Consider the following 8,966-nt stretch of genomic DNA (forward strand, 5'->3'; position numbering starts at 1 on the left):
ATGTAATTATGTAAGCAACGAATCGCCGATGCCAATGTTGAAATATGTTTACATATTCAAACCTCAATATATTATATTCATATAGCATAATACAGCTAGTTGTAAGTCATAAACCATGTCACTGACAAACAAATATACACACTGAAAAGCGGATTGTATTGTCGCCAAAATCAATTATTGCAAGTCTCTTTGTTTATCTGCTTTATACTATTATTAATTTCTCATTTATTTCGCAAATCATTATGTAGGTTGATGATATTTTTTTGTTATCTTCATAGTTGATTGATTATCATATATATTTTAACAGAAATTAGAAATCGTTTATACTAGCCAATTTGAGTAATGAAATATAATACATTAATGGTTAAAAACTAGCATAACTTAGGCCATTAACAAGTGTTGATCATTGTTATAATATCATTGTGGAGATGTTTTTTTTATAGTTGACTGATTAGTTTTGTTTTTGTACTCGTACTATTGATTTATTCTTTCGCTTATATACAAGAACAATAAAGCTTCGCACATTTATATAGTTTATGGCGTGCTTATTGCTTATCACATGTAAAGGAAGATAATAAAATATGTATTACGTTATTCAGCCTCGTGTTTTTTCTTGTCTCAAATTCAACTTTATTGAGACGGATATGGTACCAGAATTGCTGTGTGTCTGCAGTTTCAACTAAACGATGCTGGAATATGATAAACTACACATGCCATGGCATTTTGGGAAACATGCATGTCTATCATCACGAGACATGTTATTTGTCGATGTATTTCACACCCATGTAGTTGATAATCAATTCATTTGACAATAAATGTAATATAAGTTATAATGAATACAGATTGATATTTCTTTAATTAGGCCAAAAAGAACATCTCAGGTTAAATGACTGAAAAAAGAGGGTAGGTTTTAATTTTTTAATTTTTTTTTAAGAGGAGGGGTTCAGCAGTTGCTTTATAACTACATTACGAAGTAATTCATCTTTCAGACTTTAGGCTGACTATAAGTCTTTCATTTCTCATTTATGTAATTTAAAGGATCACTACCTTTCCGGAGAAAAATATAAAAGTTTCTCAAAAAAACAAAACAAAAAATCCACCAGAAAATGTATTCTCGAAACGGTGATGATATTTACCGCTAATCATTAATTCCGAGTATCAGCTTATGTCAAAAACACGTGACGTTTTGACCATCCTTGGTTGTCCAGAACAGAAGATTACATCCATCTCTGTACTTGTAACATCCTTCTGGTAGTTCAAACACACCGGCACTTATACCATATCTACAAATATATCAAATAACTCAAATAGTCCTAGTTTTATATATTGCACACATGATACAAATGTTCAAATAAGCCATCATAAAATGTTTATATACATCGGTTGCTGTTTCTTTGTACATAGTATAAGATGGGGCATATGGAGAGTGATACCCAAGTCTGTACCGTCCCGCGGTGAGATATGGAGTTGAGTCGGGGTTGTTAATGTTATGTCGAAATATATTCCAATCCCCGACTTCTATTATATACAACAAATATTATAATCGTAAAATTTTGGTCTCTTATTCTTCCTTATGTGCTTTAGTAAGATAAAAGGGCAATATTATTACAAACTATAAAACTAAAGATGCACATTACGAATATACTACAGCCTCCCAAAACATGCATACAACGCAACACATAGAAGTGCTGAATAGAGGATTAGATCCATCTCTGTGCCAGAAACACCCTTCTGGCTGTCCAAACACACCGGCACTTATACCAAATCTACAGATACATCAAATAACTATAAACACACCAATGCATTTCATCAATTTCACATGGAATCATTTTTTATTTGGTCTGGAATTAGATTTTAGAATACGTGGCTTGGTGTGGTTCTGGTGAAGAGCAAGGTGTGTGTTATGGGAGAATGTGGCATATATCTTGTCTTCTTGTATGGTGGAGCGCTTGCCCTTTCTAAAGTGCTATATCGCTGAAGCATGACGCCGAAGACACCATGCATCCCCCTTTCACATTATATATGAAAACGGGCAAACCAGTCGTATCATTCCCTTATTGCTGAGCGTTACACAGGAGCAGAAACTTCCATTTTTATAGACTGGTGTGCCTAGGCTAGGGGTCAGAACCCAGAGCCTAACTAACAGGAACGAGCGCTTATTAAAAGGCCAAGTGTGTGTCAAGGGAGACGTTAGAAGAAGAGAGTAAGTAAATAAAAGGCCCAATGGCTTTAACGGTCATCTGACAACCTTGGCAAGTCATATAAGAAATTAAACAGATATGGTGCCATGACTTTATGTTTCCAAATGCCTCCTTGGCACCGCCTCACTTTTGGCCTTGAGTTGAGCGTTCGCCCCTGTGAGGAAGGCTCTGAGTTCTGTCCCCTGGCCGAGACACACCAAAGTCTATAATAGTGGTAGTTTCTACTCCTGCATAGCGCTCATCATACAGGGAGTGGGACGACTAGTTCGCCCGTTGTCAGTATAATGTGACGGTTGGGGTGTATTGCTTCGTGTCTTCGGCGGCATGCTTCAATGAAAGAGCACTATAAAAAGGGCAAGAATTCCACTATACAAGAAGACACAACACGAACATACCGCAGTCTCCCAAAACACGCACCTCGCACTTCACACACGCTACACACTGCATACATGGGAGGCTGTCCTTACATGACCCTGGCTGTTAATAGAACATGAAAAAAATCAAACAAGCAAACGAACTCGTAAATTACTTTATAAACAGAGATTTTTAACACGCAAATTTGCATTTTATTTCCAGAATCAGCACACAATAATAGAGCTTTGAAATGACTTTATTGAAGTATATAATTAAAATACAATTACATGTATTACCATAAACCGCTGTAATACTGCATTAACCAGTATCAAAATCGTATAAGATCAACACACCATTCGGGATAAAAAATAATCTAGATAATTTTACAACGCATTTTGTGAAACTGGCTCATATGCATTTACTCATGGGACTCAGATGACGATTGCCAATGATGTTTTGAAAGTGGAGAAATCTAGCGTCGCGTGCCCGTCAATTATACCCGATTCCACACTCATCATCAAAGGGACGTCCACGGAACGTTTCAAAACTTGGCAGCGAGAGAACTTTGATGTGCAAATTTAGTACCAGTAACAATACTTCATTGTGGAAACAGATAGATGGATTAATTTGAGTTATTTGTACTTATCGCGATACCAATGTCACTACAAATGTATTTATTAAAGTGTCTGTTTTTGAACATAGAAAATCGTATGTCAAAGAGTATTTCTACACGAGATCAAATTTTGATTAAATTTTCACAGCTTATGAACTCCACTCTTCAGAGATTTATGTAAATTATCAAAGTTTTGTTTTAAAAGTTATATCATTTGTCCTCTATCTATGTTGGATTTATTGAACATTAACATTTTTCTCTACACAATGTATTTTGTAAAGGGACTAATAATAAATTTCTTTAATCTACCATGTTACGTGTCCTTTTTCTATTGGTTTTCATTAATATCAAGATCATCCTGAATATTGTTTGACATTTCCACAGCATCTAATAACTTAAAATGCATCGATAAATAATCTCTTTTGATAAAGTTGTTGATAGAATCACGGAAATGTAGACGGTTGTGCAACCTTATCTTGATATGATTTTCATTTCATGTAACGAATTTTATTGTAAAATAATAATCAGAAATTTTATAACATATATGCAATCTCCATTTAGGTTATTTTAACAACGTTTTGTTCCGGCAGAACGTGAACGTGCATCAGACAGTGACATATCTGAGCTTTAATTTCCAATTTTGCACGCAAGATTTAACAGCAATCTAATTCAGTAAATGAACATGATTGCAAAATATAACCAGAGATTTAAATATAAAAATACTATTTAAATCTCTGATATGACTAAAGATTTCTTTATAGCGACATATTGCCTATCATTTGCTTCGGTTTGGTAACAGAAATAAATCTTAGCGTAATCGCATGGAGCATAGATTCAGTAAGGAACACGCCTCGCCAATCAGGTGGTAATTATAATTGACTGACACGTAAACATCAAATCTAGTAGCCAATGATATGGCAGGGCGTGGCCTCTGTCGTCGCGTGCTTGTCGATTACATACCGGTCACGGCGACCGTCTCGCAAATATTGCATGTGTTCACACTGCCTTTTCATGTTGTTGATATAAACCTATAGCGATACGATGATCAATATGCTGCAAATATTCCAGTTATGAATAGATGTAACGTGCCCTTTTTCTTTTGGTTTTCATTAATATCACAATCATCCTGAATATTGTTTGACATTTCCACAGCATCTCATAACTTAAAATGCACCGATAAATAATCTCTTTTGATAAAGTTGTTGATAGAATCACGGAAATGAAGACGGTTGTGCAACTTTATCTTGATATTATTTTTCATTTCATGTAACGAATTTTATTGTAAAATAATAATCAGAAATTCTATAACATAGATGCAATCTCCATTTAGGTTATCTTAACAACGTTTTGTTGCGGCAGAACTGATAAGAAGACATGAACGTGCATCAGACAGTGACATATCTGAGCTTTAATTTCCAATTTTGCACGCAAGATTTTACAGCAATCTAATTCAGGAAATGAACATGATTGCAAAATATAACCAGAGATTTAAATATAAAAAAATACTATTTAAATCTCTTATAATTAAAGATTTCTTTATAGCGACATATTGGCAATCATTTGCTTTGGTTTGGTAACAGAAATAAATCTTAGCGTAATCGCATGGAGCACAGATTCAGTAAGGAACACGCCTCGCCAATCAGATAGTAATTATAATTGACTGACACGTAAACATCAAATCTAGTAGCCAATGATATGGCAGGGGCGTGGCCTCTGTCGTCGCATGCTTGTCAATTACATACCGGTCACGGCGACCGTCTCGCAAATATTGCATGTGTTCGTGTCAAATACACTGCCTTTTAATCTTGCTGTTATAAACCTATAGCGATACGATGATCAATATGCTGCAAATATTCCAGTTATGAATAGGACTATCAGAAAAATGAATTACAGTCTATTTATTTTAAAAACGCTTAATATCAAGAAATTTATGCATTTTGCATTCTCTTACCGATTAACTAGTACTTGTGATCGGCATTTAGTACATACTTTGTAAGCTACTGCAAGTTTTTAAAGTCTGTCGACAACATAATACATTCCATGCATCTTTTACAATTAAAACAGCTGGTTGCGAAAAGTATTCACAAGAACGTATCCTTGGTATTAGTAATTATTATTTTTCCTTATATATTCTGTGTATATACTTTTTTCTTTTGATTTTTCCTTATCTCATCTATCAACGAATGTCAACCAGATTTGTTGTACTTATAGTAAATTGTCTACACTTTCAACTCATAATATTTAAATATTTTCCTCTATGTACTAATTGAGACGTAATTTATTACCAAGCAATTTTTTTCAGAGATCACAGGTAACTTACGATCTTTACTTAAACATGAGATAATAATTTTTTGGGAATCGAATTATTAACATGCATTTTTGTTGCTACATGAATATATATATATATATATATATATCATGAATTGACACACTTGGGAGTTTTTTAAACACAAGTATATATTCGTAGTGAAAATTATGAACTGATCTAGAGAAAACTACATTTTTCCTATTGTGCCAAAGGCAGTGACGTAAATCATTATAATCTATTTCACTTATAAAGGCAAAACAAATTAAAAAATAAATATGTGTTTCTCGTAAAAACTGAGAGAAATAATTTTATTTCGTCATAAAAGTTAGTTATTGTACCGAAACGACCTGATACCGTATTCATAATAGATGAAAACAAACATGCAGACGAACACGTTGTGCTAGTGTTATTTGGGACTGAAGAAGGCCCTATAGTGGCTGAATATATTTTCCATAGGAATGATTTTTTTTTTTATTTTACTTTGAATTTATTTTGGTCTTTTACTTCGGATTGTCAATATACTAGCTTGATATCGTTTGACCCTATTATGAGGGTATTAATTTAAAGCCAGTTTATTAAGATAACTCTACTCCAACAATGTTATGAGATATAGCACGACGAGACACTTTTGGAACATTACGTCGACATTCAGCAAAGTAACGTCCGATAAAAAAACGGCTGACCAGTCGACTCTCATGTTATGGGAGTAAGATAAATCGTGCTTTATTAATCAGTGTTTCGGCGATCTCTTTAATTTCAGTTAGAACATATATTGATTTGCGTGTGGCCCATTGCAACAATGCATGGAGTGACAGTGCTTGGAGCGACAAAATACCCTGCCGATATAACGCGAATGTGCGATAAAACAATCCTGCCGCTCTGTCGCATTAGCGAGAAAAATAAGACTTGTCGCACCGACAGTGTATTTTTGTTGCAGTGTCACTCCGCGCATTATCGCACTGTTGCTCCGTTTATGTCTTGAGATGTGTAATTAAATTCGCAGCTGTAATGCTAGAAAATATCTCATATCATATTATTAAATTCTACAATACATATTACATTGCACCATACATTACATCAAGTGTGCATTACAACCGGAACACGCGGAGCGATTTTGTGAGGAGCGACAATGCCACATAGCCGAAATAAGCCCCTATATTTGTTTTCTATTTTCATAAGAAAATTCACAAGAAACTAATGCAGAACGATGCATTTTTCTTATGATTGTTCTTCTGGGATAAAACAGCATACGCGTGTATGTTATACAGTGTAGCCTGCACGATGAAGAAAAAATGAGAAGGGGGTATTCATTTTCCAAAAGGCGAAACAACAAAATGACATAATTGGTCAGTCAATGTATCCTATTAATATTAAACTCAAATGATTTATGAATTTCTTAAAGTTCTTGGCTCGGTAATGAAAATACGAAAATTTCTTATTGGCAATATTGTTTTTTTTTTCAAATATACAGACAACACGTCGCAACTTCTTTAAAGGAAATTATGAAGAAATTAAAGGTAGGTTTCGCCCAAACCAAATAAATATTTTTTTGTGAAATGCGATAAGCGGAAGAAAAGATGAAAAATACATATTAAAATATCTCAATTTGATTTCTTTATGTGTTTGAGATTGAACAAATGTGTCTTGAATACAAAATCGAAGGAAATCCTTGATTTATTACGGTGTCCGTCAGACAAAATAATATGCAAATGAAGCTGCGATGGATTGTGTTGTCGAAGTTTGGCGCATGCGCATTGTCACGCACTAAAAGTAAACAAAATGGCTGAACGAAAGTGTGTGCGATGAAAAAAATATATCTGAATCGACAACAAAGTGGAGGAAATTATAATGGATTAGGTAGCACCCTAGGATATCTATAGGGAATTAAATTCAGAGATGGCCTGTAGCAATAGAAGAAACAGAAGCCATATCTCAAGCGGAACTTGCCGGGATCTGTTGGGGACTCGTGTAACGGCATTGCACGTGGTGAGTTAAATTTCAACACATATGCCAGCGCACAAACAGCCGCAGACTAACTACGTGTATATTTGGTGTACAAAAGTTAGCGAAGCGTATGATATGATATGTATAAACAGTCCCTCGCACTTCGATTTGTTGTTGTTTTTTAACTAAACATGCCGTGGCAAGACTGTCTATTCTGTCTGACATTTTGTTGCACGCTTCCGTTTGTTGCTGCGGCCTCGTTTTGGAAAAAAATACGTCATGTTCTATGTAAAGCTTGACTTCGCTCTATTTTTAGAGGAGTATTTTCCTGGTCAAGCTAGGCAACTGACCACCCATATTGTTCGCTGTATGCATTGAAAATGATCTGAAGATTATATCTATGTATAGGATAAATTTCAATTTCGTAGTCTTTATATTTCATTGGGCGAAACCTACCTTTAAGAGAGACTTGCAAGATATAGACCATGAAAGGACTACATAGTAAAGCCTTTAACCTCATTATTCAAAAAATCAATCGAGGAAAGTGTAATGCCAAAACAATGGACCACAGCAAATGTCTGCCCAATACACCAGAAAGGATCAACAAAGGATCCAAATAACTGTCGTCCTATTAGTATGCCATCTGTACCCTGTAAAATCTTGCAGAGGATAATTCGTGACAATATCATGGAACACCTAAATATCAATAATCATAACAACATGGATTTACGCCAGGCAAGTCTTGCACAACACAGCATCTGGAGGTACTAGAACACTGGACACAGGCCCTTGACAACAACAACATTGATGTTATTTATTTGGACTTTAGTAAGGCCTTTGACAAAGTGTCCCATAAACTCCTCATACATAAATTAAAATCCAATGGAATTGGAGGCAAAATTCTGTCATGGATACAACAATTTCTGTCGGAACTACAACAAAAGGTTACTATAAATGGAACAAGCTCCAAAACCAAAAAAAGTAAAGATAGGTGTTCCTCAAGGAAGTGTACTCTGGCCCATACTATTTTTTAATTTATGTCAACGACATCCCAGAGGTAGTGAATTGTGTCGCCAAATTATTTGCAGATGATACCAAATTGTATTCAAAAATCAACACAATACAGGACTGTGAAGAGCTACAGAGAAATATTGACAGAATTTCAGATTGGACTCACCTCTGGTTAATGAAATTAAATAAAAAAAGTACAAGTATATGGAAATTGACAATATCCCCATTAACAGACAGTACAGCATAAAGGACGGCGACAATAGAATCCAGCTTGGGAAAACCAACAATGAGAAAGATCTGGGAGTCACAATCGATAATACCCTGAAATTTACAAACCAAATGAACAAAGCTTCATCAAAGGGAAACCAAATCATGGGTACCATATTTAGAACATTCACATATCTTGACAACCAAACCTTTAAAACACTGTATAAGACTCTGACTTTGCTGTTAACCTTGAGAAAAGTATTGAAAAACATGTACCAGTGAGCAAAGAACAAACTGCGAGCAAATTCCGTAATCAAGAATTGAACCA

The sequence above is a fragment of the Argopecten irradians genome, chromosome 3 (assembly GCF_041381155.1).
Source record: "Argopecten irradians isolate NY chromosome 3, Ai_NY, whole genome shotgun sequence".
NCBI classification, from domain to species: Eukaryota; Metazoa; Mollusca; class Bivalvia; order Pectinida; family Pectinidae; genus Argopecten; species Argopecten irradians.